Consider the following 13,354-nt stretch of genomic DNA (forward strand, 5'->3'; position numbering starts at 1 on the left):
TTGACAACTGACCTGCATTCCTTCAATATTGCTTGAATAACAGTTGTACGATGGCTTCACATCAGTTAATTTCTGTTGGTTATGCTGGTACCCTCGTCGGCTATATTTTTCAGAAGAGCTTCTCATTACCGCATGTTTCGTTGTGTTTAATATAATGTGTTTTAGTTAAAAATGTAAGAATTATGTAGTGTGGCGATTGGTTCTTGCAGACGATAGCACGAGGAAGTGCTGAAAACAAATCATTCAGTTTTGTCTGCTGAGACTTGAAAACAGTTCCCTATATTGCGTTTGCTTGTGCAAGCCTCTTCATGCCAAGTTAACTACTGCAATGCATTGTATACACATTTGAACCTGCATACTGTATTCAAGAATTTGTCTCCTTCCATAATTTTTACATTCCCTCCCTCCTTCTCCCCACCCCACCCCTCACCTTCCTCCATTATCAAACTGCGATTCCTTCATGCCTCAGAATGTGTAATATCAAATGATTCAATCTTTTAGCGATGTCATAAATAATTCTCCCCACCCCCCCCCCACCCCCTTTCTCCAATTAGATCTAGCACTTCGTCGTCATTCGATATACCTATCTAATCTACAGCATTCTTTCGCAGCACCGCGCTTCAGGAAAACCTATTCTCATTTGGTCTGACTTGCTTATCGGTCAAGTTTCATTTATGCATAAAGTTACACTCCTGGCAAATACCTTCACAAAAAATTTCCTAAACTGAAATTCATATTTGATGTTAACGAATTTCTCTTTTCCAGAAATACTTTTCTGGCTGTTGCCATTGCGCATGTTATATCATTTCTACTTTAGCCTTCATCACTTGTTTTGTTTCCCAAACAGCAGAATTACTACTTTTAATGTATCGTTTCCAAATCCGATCCCCTGAGCATCATCTGACCTAAGTAGACTACATGCCCTTACCTTTGATTTGCTTTTTCTTAAAGTTCATCTTACAATCTCTTTTCAAAACACTGTTATTTCGTTCAACTGCTCTTTCAAGTTCTTTGCAGTCTCTGAAAGAATTACAATGTCATCGGTAAATCACAATGTTTTTTATTCATTCTCCCTGAACTTCATCACTCGTTCCTAATTCGTCCTTAACTACTGGCTCAATGTAGGGATTGAAAAACATCGGAGATAAGCTACAGCTCTGTCTCGCTCCCTTTTCGACCACTGCATCCTTTTCATGTCGTTCAATTGTTATAACTGTAATCTGGTTATTGCTAAAGTTGTGAATAGAGCCTTTCGCTCCTTTAATACTCTTTAATATTTGATTACTGCTCATCCTCAACACTTCTGGGCCACGAGGAAACTGGTGGAGCCCTCCCCTCCACAGCTGCCTGTTGTGCGCGGGTCGCCTGCGTACTCTCGTTAGCATTTCTGGAGCTGCGGCGACGCCCATCCTTCCTGTGAGTGAGTCACGGCCCCCGTGCGCCGTGTGCTGCGCTGCGCTCGGTCGCAGACGCAGCGCGTTGTTCCACTCAGCTCCTATTCGAGGCTCTGGCTTCGTCTATTCACCCAGTCGTCCACTGCACCTAGCGCTCTCCTACTTGGAATTCTGGGGCACGGAATTTCGTAATGGCCCACTTGCGGGGATAAATGTCCACTTCAGGGCTGGGCGCTGATGACCCCGCTGTTTCGCGCCCGTAAACCACAAACACAAACACACACTTCAGGGCCTCGCCATAAGAGCAACATCTTGTGGTTAGACAGAAGTGCAGCGTGGAACATAAATGAAAGGTGAAACCTGTTTGCAATTTTCTCGGTCGGTTAGGTTGTTCTTTTGTTACATATTTTCTATACCGCTGGGTTATTAAAGCGAGTCACGTTTAAGATATATCTACATTTACATCTTCAGGGTGTTACAAAAAGGTACGGCTAAACTTACAGGAAACATTCCTCACACACAAAGAAAGAAAATATCTTATGTGGACATGTGTCCGGAAACGCTTACTTTCCATGTTAGAGCTCATTTTATTACTCCTCTTCAAATCACATTAATCATGGAACGGAAACACACAACAACAGAACGTACCAGCGTGACTTCAAACACGTTGTTACAGGAAATATTAAAAATGTCCTCCGTTATCGAGGATACATGCATCCACCCTCCGTCGCATGGAATCCATGATGCGCTGATGCAGCCCTGGAGAATGGCGTATTGTATCACAGCCGTCCACAATACGAGCACGAAGAGTCTCTACATTTGGTATCGGGGTTGCGTAGACAAGAGCTTTCAAATGCCGCCATAAATGAAAGTCAAGAGGGTTGAGGTCAGGAGAGCCTAGAGGCCATGGAATTGGTCTGCCTCTACCAATCCATCGGTCACCGAATCTGTTGTTGAGAAGCGTACGAACACTTCGACTGAAATGTGCAGGAGCTCCATCGTGCATGAACCACATGTTGTGTCGTACTTGTAAAGGCACATGTTCTAGCAGCACAGGTAGAGTATCCCGTATGAAATCATGATAACGTGCTCCATTGGGCCCAATCAAGACATCACCAACAATGTCTGCCCAAACGTTCACAGAAAATCTGTGTTGATGACGTGATTGCACAATTGCGTGCGGATTCTCGTCAGCCCACACATGTTGATTGTGAAAATTTACGATTTGATCACGTTGGAATGAAGCCTCATCCGTAAAGAGAACATTTGCACTGAAATGAGGATTGATACATTGTTGGTTGAACCATTCGCAGAAGTGTGCCCGTGAAGGCCAATCAGCTGCTGATAGTGCCTGCACACGCTGTACATGGTACGGAAACAACTGGTTCTCCTGTAGCACTCTCCATACAGTGACGTGGTCAACGTTACCTTGTACAGCAGCAACTTCTCTGACGCTGACATTAGGGTTATCGCCAACTGCACGAAGAATTGCCTCGTCCATTGCATGTGTCCTCGTCGTTTTAGGTCTTTCCCAGTCGCGAGTCACAGGCTGGAATGTTCCGTGCTCCCTAAGACGCCGATCAACTGCTTCGAACGTCTTCCTGTCGGGACACCTTCGTTCTGGAAATCTGTCTCGATACAAACGTACCGCGCCACGGCTAGTGCCCCGTGCTAATCCATACATCAAATGGGCATCTGCCAACTCCGCATTTGTAAACATTGCACTGACTGCAAAACCACGTTCGTGATGAACACTAACCTGTTGATGCTACGTAATGGTGCTCTTGATGCTAGTACTGTAGAGCAATGAGTCGCATGTCGACACAAGCACCTAAGTCAACATTACCTTCTTTCAATTGTGATTAAATACTTTTGTGGAACATTGGGCACGAATGTGAGTTGGCGTGATGAAACGTAGCCAAAGTTGTAAGTCCAACAATATCTACGAGGGCCCAGTGAAGTGTTTCTGCCGCGTAATGTATGGATAAATCTTTTCGTGCAGTAGCACGAGGGGCTTCCGAACTAATATAGAACTTGTGAACAGCCTAGAACTTTGATTTTCGGCGAGTTGATGTGAGAGATTGTACTTCATTCCGTCATCCATACCACATGCACATTCCCATACAACCCGGATGGTCGCTAGGCAAATTAAAGAATTAAATAAAGGAAATCATGAGTATAAAATTTCAATCAATGAAATATTGACTGGGAATAAAGATTTTCAATTACTGGAGGAAAAATGTGTGTTCATGATAGGAAAAGGCAGAGTGTGCAATGATGATCCAGAATGTAATGGTTTAATTTGCGGTAGCGGTCAGGATGAGGATTAAATTGAAACCTTTCTCACTCTGAGTGATAAACAGCAAACGGTTATAGATGAGAGTGGTTTAAATTCTGAATGGATGGGAAGGGTGACTGTGATTATAATATTGATGACTGGCCTAACTTCGCAGCATTTCACCAGCAGTTAATACCAGAGATTGGGAGGAAGAGAAATATAGGGTTGCCAGGAAGTTATGGGGGTGGGTGCAGGAAGTTTAAAATTTAGGGAGGCTTTTTAAGTAAAATTTGCAGGGGATGATGATGCGGAACCTGTAAATGAAGATCACATTTGTACCATGACTGAAGACTGTATACATTAGATAGAGAAGGACCTGTTAGCTGACACTGAACTGAAGCATGAGTTCAAAATCTTAAACATGTCTGCAGAACAGCAACTATGTAATTGAGAATAGATTGAAAAATCAGCCAACAAGGCGCAAATAAAAGTTTATTATACCTTGACCACGGTTTCGATATTTGTAAAATTATCTTCTTCAGAAGTATTGGCCCTGGTGTATACATCTTTAGGGCCAATACTTCAGAAGAAAATATTTTTACAAATATCGAAACCATGTACAAGAGATAATAATTTTTTTTTTTCCCACTGGTTAGCTGATTTTTCAACCTACTCTGAAACCTGAGTTTATTGAAGAAGTACAGCCAATGTAATGAGTGGTACACAGTTTTGATTAAATGCATCATACACATCTGTTAAATTGTACATATTTAAGTTGCATTTTGTCATGTATATGTTAACCTGCGCCGGCGAAACACTGCATCTGACAGTTTCCATTACGTCAAGTTAGGTTGGCAATACTGCGATAGCGATGTTGCAACAGTAGCCTTTATACCTATAGCAGACAATACTGTTTTCTGTTCCATCTCGTAAGTAAAGTTATTGAGGAATAAAAGTATTTATAAGAAATCATTTTTGACTTGCTACCACAGTGACAACAAATAAACAACCGCATTATAATGTGTATATAATCATAAAAAAGCACACGCTTTCGGTAACGGAGCAAAGACATACAAGAAATAAGCATTTGGTGAAGACCGATGTCTTGAAAACAATATGGTACATAGTTTACGAAATAAGTAATAATCGTGATTGTAACTTCTCGCTCTACATCTTATAACAACGATGCAAAAAATAACCGATATTCCTAGCTCTTCACTCACCATTTTACGACGACAATGACGCAATTCCATCCAGCTCACCATCGTCACCGTAGTCGGAATCAGTGCCAAAAACTTTATCGGTCGTCCCACATATACAAATCGAATGAATTTCTTTACTCAAAAGTTTGTGCAAGAATAGACTTCGAGCAGTAAAAATATACACCTTTTCTAACAGGACTTAGCGTTCGTCTACCACTTTGTAACAGAAGTCCGTACTGTTCAGTACAATTTTTAGTGATGTTGTCCCACCCTTGAGAAGTTCACTTTCTTTTAATGACGCTAGTAACTTTGCTACTGTAGGATACTCTTTCCTGCTACAGTAAGATTAAACATGCTTGCGAATTGCACCAATCTCTAAAGAATCTAAGTCGGTGACCAAGGGAGGCTGCTTTTTCGTCTTTCCAGGAGTAGCTAAAAATATATTATCTAATCCAGACGGACTGGAATCGTTATGGCTCACGTCTACATCTTCCAACTATCACAATAACATTCCCTTGATTACTACTGTTCTTGCACTAATTCCAAGGGCTTCAGATGTTCGTTCCACAACTTGATCGGCAGAAACTAATAGCTGTCCACGAATGCTAGGGTATTCTTTCTCCTGCTCGTAAAGTTCACGAGTTCTGTGTAGTAACTGCAGTGTCTCGCTGTCTAGCGGCACGTCTTGACGCAAAGGATTCTCACTAGGAGAACAAAGTTTTTTCGAGTATCAGAACTTTCTAAACCTCAGCGAAACAGAGCACAGTTCAACGCAAGCGCACGGTAGAAACGACACACAATGTACGTTGTTTATGTTCACTCCAAACATAGCCAGCAATGCGGGAACTTTGACATCTCGACCGGCAGCGACTACCACCCCACACCTAACGCCTCGCGCTTCTCGTTCTGCACTTGTTAACCTGTTTACGCTGTCAATTTGGAAACGTTTAAGCATAGACCATGTATAAAATGAACCGTGTATGTCCCTATCTCTGCCATGTTAACGCCTGAAACCAACATCTAAGTCGTGTGACTCGGGCAGAAAGCTGAGTTCTGTCATTACGTGCTGTGTATAGTTGACAATTACAGTGTCTCTAACTTACAGCTCAAATCAAGCACTGATTTAGACACTCCAACTCTTACACGTGTAGTAGTGCAGTTAGCCTAATTTATCCGAAATTCTTGATAATAAAGCAGTGGTTATCGTTCATAAACGGTCAAGTTGAAACGTATTGACAGTTCTTTCTAACAAGCGATAGATTCACTGCTCTTTAGTTATGGAAATACCTCTGCAAGTAATTTAAAGTAATTCACTTACACAACTAAAATTTTCTTGTAAATAGAATAGCTTTTACGTTTTTTATATAATTTTTTTCTATTTTTGCTTTTTTAATTTTTTTGTTATGTGAATTATCGTATTTCATCGCTTCCGCAGGTGTGGAAGACAAAATAACAATTTCGCACGCAGCTTTAGTTTTGAAACGATTCCGCAAGAATATGTGTGAAATTTTCTAGTATATTTTCTAAGAGGGAAAACTCGTTTACGTTCATAATATCAGGTATTTACACAAAATAAGCGCATATATTTTCTGACTTTTGCCTAATCCAGTACAGATACCGAAACGATATCTAGATAAGAAGCGTAATATATTACAAAAGGTTGATTGTACTGGTGTAGTGAGTTAGATATATGATACGTTGTCGCAGTAGCTTAGTCATTCACCAAGTTGTACATTCAAGGATCAAGAACCATCCTCACTTTTAACTTATGGAAATACCTCTGCAAGTAATTTAAAGTAATTCACTTACACAACTAAAATTTTCTTGTCAATAGAATAGCTTTTAAGTTTTATATATAATTTTTTTCTATTTTTGCTTTTTTAATTTTTTTGTTTTCTTTATGCTTCCTTTTAAATTGTTCTTTCAATATATTGTTCTTTTCCTTTTTATCCCTCCTTTGCCACACATTCTCTCTCTATGTATGTATACAGGGTATTACAAAAAGGTACGGCCAAACTTTCAGGAAACATTCCTCACACACAAAGAAAGAAAATGTGGTGTCACCGCCAGACACCACACTTGCTAGATGGTAGCCTTTAAATCGGCCGCGGTCCATTAGTATACGTCGGACCCGCGTGTCGCCACTGTCAGTGATTGCAGACCGAGCACCGCCACACGGCAGGTCTAGAGAGACTTCCTAGCACTCGCCCCAGTTGTACAGCAGACTTTGCTAAGAATGGATCACTGACAAATACGCTCTCATTTGCCGAGACGATAGTTAGCATAGCCTTCAGCTACGTCATTTGCTACGACCTAGCAAGGCTCCATTACCAGTTTATATTGAGTTTGTAATTATGTATCATCAAGAGCGATGTTCTCCAATTATGGATTAAAGTTAAGTATTCAATCAACTACGTTCTTTTCTTCATAGGATAATTACTTTTCCTTGTTCCAGACCTCACGCCAGTCTGCGTGAGTTTAAACGCGTGCATTTCGGCCTCCTCTAGCAACACGGTGTTGGCTCTTCTGCCAACACATCAGAAAATATGTTATGTGGACATGTGTCCGGAAACGCTTACTTTCCGTGTTAGAGCTCATTTTATTACTTCTCTTCAAATCACATTAATCATGGAATGGCAACACACAGCAACAGAACTTACCAGCGTGACTTCAAACACTTTGTTACAGGAAATGTTCAAAATGTCCTCCATTAGCGAGGATACATGCATCCACCCTCCGTCTCATGGAATCCCTGATGCGTTGATGCAGCTCTGGAGAATGGCGTATTGTATCACAGCCGTCCACAATACGAGCACGAAGAGACTCTACATTTGGTACCGGGGTTGCGTAGACAAGAGCTTTCAAGTGCCCCATACATGAAAGTCAAGAGGGTTGAGGTCAGGAGAGCGTGGAGGCCATGGAATTGGTCCGCCTCTACCAATCCATCGGTCACCGAATCTGTTGTTGAGAAGCGTACGAACACTTCGACTGAAATGTGCAGGAGCTCCATCGTGCATGAACCACATGTTGTGTCGTACTTGTAAAGGCACATGTTCTAGCAGCACAGGTAGAGTATCCCGTATGAAATCATGGCGGTGAATCGAGCAAGTACAATACATACAGACGAAACTAAATTGAGCTCTAACATGGAAATTAGGCGTTTCCGGACACATGTCCACATAACATCTTTTCTTTATTTGTGTGTGAGGAATGTTTCCTGAAAGTTTCGCCGTACCTTTTTGTAGCACCCTGTATACATGTGTACATAGTACACAAAAATATCCACACGACAAACACACACACACACACACACACACACAATTATTTACACTATGATAAAAGGGTCATCTCTCTCTCTCTCTCTTTCTCTTTCTATCTATCTATCTCTCTCATTCTCTCTCTCACTATCACTCATCCAGAGTCCCCTACCCCTTCTGTCGCTGCAAGTCAGTAGTGTGGGTACAGGAGGGTTTCAATCCCATCATCATTAATGACCCTTTTATGGTCATGAGACGACAGACCGATTTTAGACTGCAGCACAGTGTACACTTCATATACTCTCGATCGGATACTGGTCTGCTGTACCATAAGCGGTGGCTCCAGCGTAGCATCGCGAACACCACTGCACAGGCACCGCAAATAGTCTTCAATAGAGAGGACTCTCGAAGCCATATGATGCACACCCTTAGCCCGCCTCCAGGTGGCTCCTCCCAATGTGCGACACAATACATTTTTGAGCGTAGACCTGCAAACTCCACAATCAGCAGTCCATTCGCCTCATCCTTCATATGACCAATAACCTTCTTGTTCTGTGGAATAATACCATAAGGATTATCGGCCATGTATGAGGATACGTCAAATTTATTACCATAGCACTCATTACTTCATATGAATCGCAGTTCTTCACGCAATAGATGAAGCTATCTGTATCCATATGAAGTAATTTAGGATCAGTGAAATGAGTTTTCGCAAACTCATAATGAACGCAGTACATGTGGAGTTTGGACAGGTCTAACATGCACATCTACATCTACATCTATACTCCGCGAGCCACCTTACGGTGTGTGGCGGAGGGTACTTATTGTACCACTATCTGATCCCCCCTTCCCTGTTCCATTCACGAATTGTGCGTGGGAAGAACGACTGCTTGTAAGTCTCCGTATTTGCTCTAATTTCTCGGATCTTTTCGTTGTGATCATTACGCGAGATATATGTGGGCGGTAGTAATATGTTGCCCATCTCTTCCCGGAATGTGCTCTCTCGTAATTTCGATAATAAACCTCTCCGTATTGCGTAACGCCTTTCTTGAAGTGTCCGCCACTGGAGCTTGTTCAGCATCTCCGTAACGCTCTCGCGCTGACTAAATGTCCCCATGACGAATCGCGCTGCTTTTCGCTGGATCATGTCTATCTCTTCTATTAATCCAACCTGGTAAGGGTCCCATACTGATGAGCAATACTCAAGAATCGGACGAACAAGCGTTTTGTAAGCTACTTCTTTCGTCGATGAGTCACATTTTCTTAGAATTCTTCCTATGAATCTCAACCTGGCGCCTGCTTTTCCCACTATTTGTTTTATGTGATCATTCCACTTCAGATCGCTCCGGATAGTAACTCCACATGAATAGATTTTGTAAACTCTACTGCACTCTTTGCCATTTCCATAGCAACAAAGTTCTTATTGAATATGGTGACCTGCTTAAAATTTGGTCTGGTAGTGCACTTTCTTAAGCCATAACGCCCATCCCATTTAGTTCTAATAAAAGTTTCACATAGTTCCTTCAAATTCCCCATTGTTTTACCAAAAATTGAATTATTCATTAATTTATAAAAATCTTTCTCAAAGTCACACATTGTGGAAGCTCTCTATCTTGTATTCAAACCAATATACTCCTTCAGCCAGGGGGACTGCTTGAAGGAGATAGCCCACGTGATTCTAACCCTCTCCATGCCCAAGCTGAGACACTTCTGGAGATTATGATAATGAATAATTTATCTCCGCTTACCCCCCCCCCCCCCCCCCCGCCAGCATTGTCAACAGTTTAGGCATGGAGCCTGCTCGTGGAACTAGTTGCTCTGGAAACAGCAGCAAATTGGCGTACGCATCAAGCAAAATAATAGGGTATGAGAGTTCTGCCTCCATCCAATACCCTGCATCATAATCAGCTATGATTTTTCCACCTAATCCCCTGCATTCGTCTTTGAGCACCCATCGAAACTTACCAATAGGCAGTTATTGCTGCACGGTGTGCCATATAAGCTATTTACATCCGGGTACATTACGTAACTCGAATCAAGGGATGTGTTGAACCTGTCACCCAACCACAGGTTCTTTGTCTTCACGTGCCTATGCACACATTGGCAAAGTCTCCCCACGGATCCCTTGCTCAAAGAAAAGAAGCATGTCAGTATCGGTCAATAATACAATGCTGCACTTCATTTTCTTGAGCGTTGCATCCCAAGACAACCCAGGTGCTGTGTAATAAAAGGCAGGATCCAGAGAATATGTGGTCATGCATAGACTCCGAAATTTCTTGAAAACGTCCGCAAGCAAGCGCACGTCTGTATCCATGTAAAGCCATGCTTACTCTCCTAAAGTTGAAATACTGAATTCCCACCAGAAATTCATGGAATGCTCATACTCTGTATCCATTATGGCACCGCCTGTAAGTTTGCTGCAGAATGCAGTTATGTCGGGTAGACTGGTTTCGTTGAGTTTCGCCATACTATCCACATACTCATATGGGAAAACCACCTTCCTAGTCACAACTTGAAACTTTTCCTCGTCAGGAAATTCAGCTTGAGTGATATGTATACCCCCCGAGGTAGAAATTCAACGAGTTTCTGGAGTGGCACCTGTATAAAATGTAGCTTATCAAGGAAGCGGAGCGTAATTCTCGGCGTCATTCGTTTGGAGAATGAAATGTATTTCTCAAGGCTCTTAGGTAGGACACTGATGTGATTTTTCTCCCAAACGAAATCAGCCAAGTGCTCAACTAGAAGTGAGCATCATTACAACTTAAATTGCGAAAGAAAACTGTATGTGTCTTGGTAGCTGGTACTTCAAGTTGCACGCATTGTGAGCTGCATCACAGAACTTCCCCATAATATGACAGTGGTCCCTATGAGGAGTTTTCACTTTTCTGTCTAACAGCAGCCCACAAATATGACAATGAACTGTGTTATTATACAAATCTTCATTCTCTTTCGATTTGGTTATGGGCACGTTGTTGCTGTAAAGTTTATCAACTTCCCATGAAAATTTTTCTTGCTCAGTGATCAGCCAAACCGCAGGATTATCCCTGACATAAGATTTGTAGCGGTTAAGACTGGAATCATATGACGATACAATTTGGTACGCTGCCACATATGGTACGTGTTTTCCTGTATAGGTAGTATGTGAGGCTGTGGGGTCACCTTCACAACTGGTCACAGGAGCGAGGAGGCTTCAAAGTCGGCGTACACTGCAAACGGAAATTGCTCCTGGTGGTGTGCATTATTGAACTTTATGAATTTGTTTTCCTCAGTAGGCATAATAACATGTATCAGGTCACTGGAAGGACAGTCTACTAGATCCGCCGCTAATAACTTGTCTGAGGAGAAATAATTCAGGCACCTTAAGCAAAATATGCTGCCTACCATTATGATTATTCAGTTGGGAGGAAAGGAGTTGGGACATATCTTCGATCGAAACATAGTGATAATTATCACCTTCAGAGAAGAGCAGCATGTTTATATGCAACTTACACTCACCAGCAAATTTTGAGAAATGGAGGGTGCGACGACAATATGCTTGCCTTGCTCATCTGGCTTGCTTTTCTTCTCCAGGCCATAAACATGAACCGATATGCTCGTATTCTATGCCTCAAATTCAGGTATGTCCTGGATCTTGATGGAGGGCTCTATATCATCAGTTATAACACAAACGAATATTATCACCTACATGGTATGTACTGAGATGCTCAGGATGATATCTGTAATAGTAATTTCTTTCGCAAGCCAGGATTGACCACACAAAACAAGCCTGATCGTTCTATTTTCGACATTAATTCATGCCCTTTTGTTAGCTATATCTTTAGGGACCTTGATATAGCTTGACCCTCCACATACCATATCGCAGACATATGTATGGATGTCCACGTGTAGTATTCGGCTGAGTGCTTTAGCTGACCCTCTGACCTCCATCTCGGAAAACCAGGCCAGTATAGCACTCAAGATGGATTTACGAAACCACTCGGCGATTGACATGCTCCACGTTATCACACCATTTTCCCCCAAAGTTAGTGAAGAGTTGTCTCTTCAACACCAGACTCAACTTTGGGGGGTGCGATAATTCGATGCAAAGCAATGCATTGCATTTAATGGCAGGATATTGTGGATCATTGACTACCTTGAGGAGTTCCATTTCCATGAAGGGAGGCACGCCCTTAGAAAAGCAACAGGGTCGCGGTACCCACCTGCCGGGTTCTCAATCCTAGTTAACGAGATTCGCTCCTCAAAAGCGTCTGCAATCACTGAGTACTCTAACTGCGGTATGGTATCACTGACCTGATGTCCTGGATCATCTACATTAGTATTAATACTATTCTGAGTCCACCCCATTGATGAAGATGTTGGGGAGGGGCAAATTGGCATGTGGTGAGGCACAGATACCTTGTGTTTATGCCAATTCCGACAAGGCTCATATGATGACGGCGATGATGATGCAGGAGGATGATGCAGGATGATACCATGTGAGCGCGATGGGAACAGCCAGGATGTGGCGATGGCCCCCAATGCTGTTGTAGACCTGACCTGGTAACTTGAGGTGCAAGTTTTCGTTGTTTGTCCCACAGACGCCAGTGCCGCTGTGCCACGATGGCGGCAGAGGTTTCCTGCACAGCCAGTAGCGGCGCCCTTATTGGTGATGTGTGACTTACCGGGCGCTGCTTTGGTGTGGAAGATGGTTTAGCTGCCACTGGTACATGTGCCACACCGTGTTGAGGTTGCTGAGATGCGATTGCTGTAGAAGAAGAGATAAAATAAATAATAGTTAAGTGCATTGCTTACTGCTGCTGGTGCAGTGAAAGAAAGAATTCTGTCGATCACAAGGTTATAAGCAGAGTAATTGCCTTTTGCGCTCTGGCTCCAGGGCATTAAAACTTGATCAGGTGACTCTAAAAAAGTCATCATCATCTAATAGGGAGAGATCAGAGCGCCTTTGTCTGTCCTCTTCAGAATCTGGCAATTGGTCTGTCTCACCCACAACAACAATAACAAACAAGATATATAAACCGATTTGTTACAGAAAAAAAACTTCATATACTACTACCACTAATACTAGAGGCACGTACAAACGTCATCTTCTTTTTAAACTTATAAGTATGCTGCTTGGGCATCTCATTATTTGCTGGAGGCTGTGAATCCACCACTGAAGGCTGTACTTCAAGAGTCTACCATGGTCCAGCCCCCTCCCATCTCTCCTCACACTCTAAGACAAAA

This window comes from Schistocerca nitens, chromosome 4 (genome assembly GCF_023898315.1).
Source record: "Schistocerca nitens isolate TAMUIC-IGC-003100 chromosome 4, iqSchNite1.1, whole genome shotgun sequence".
Classification (NCBI taxonomy): domain Eukaryota; kingdom Metazoa; phylum Arthropoda; class Insecta; order Orthoptera; family Acrididae; genus Schistocerca; species Schistocerca nitens.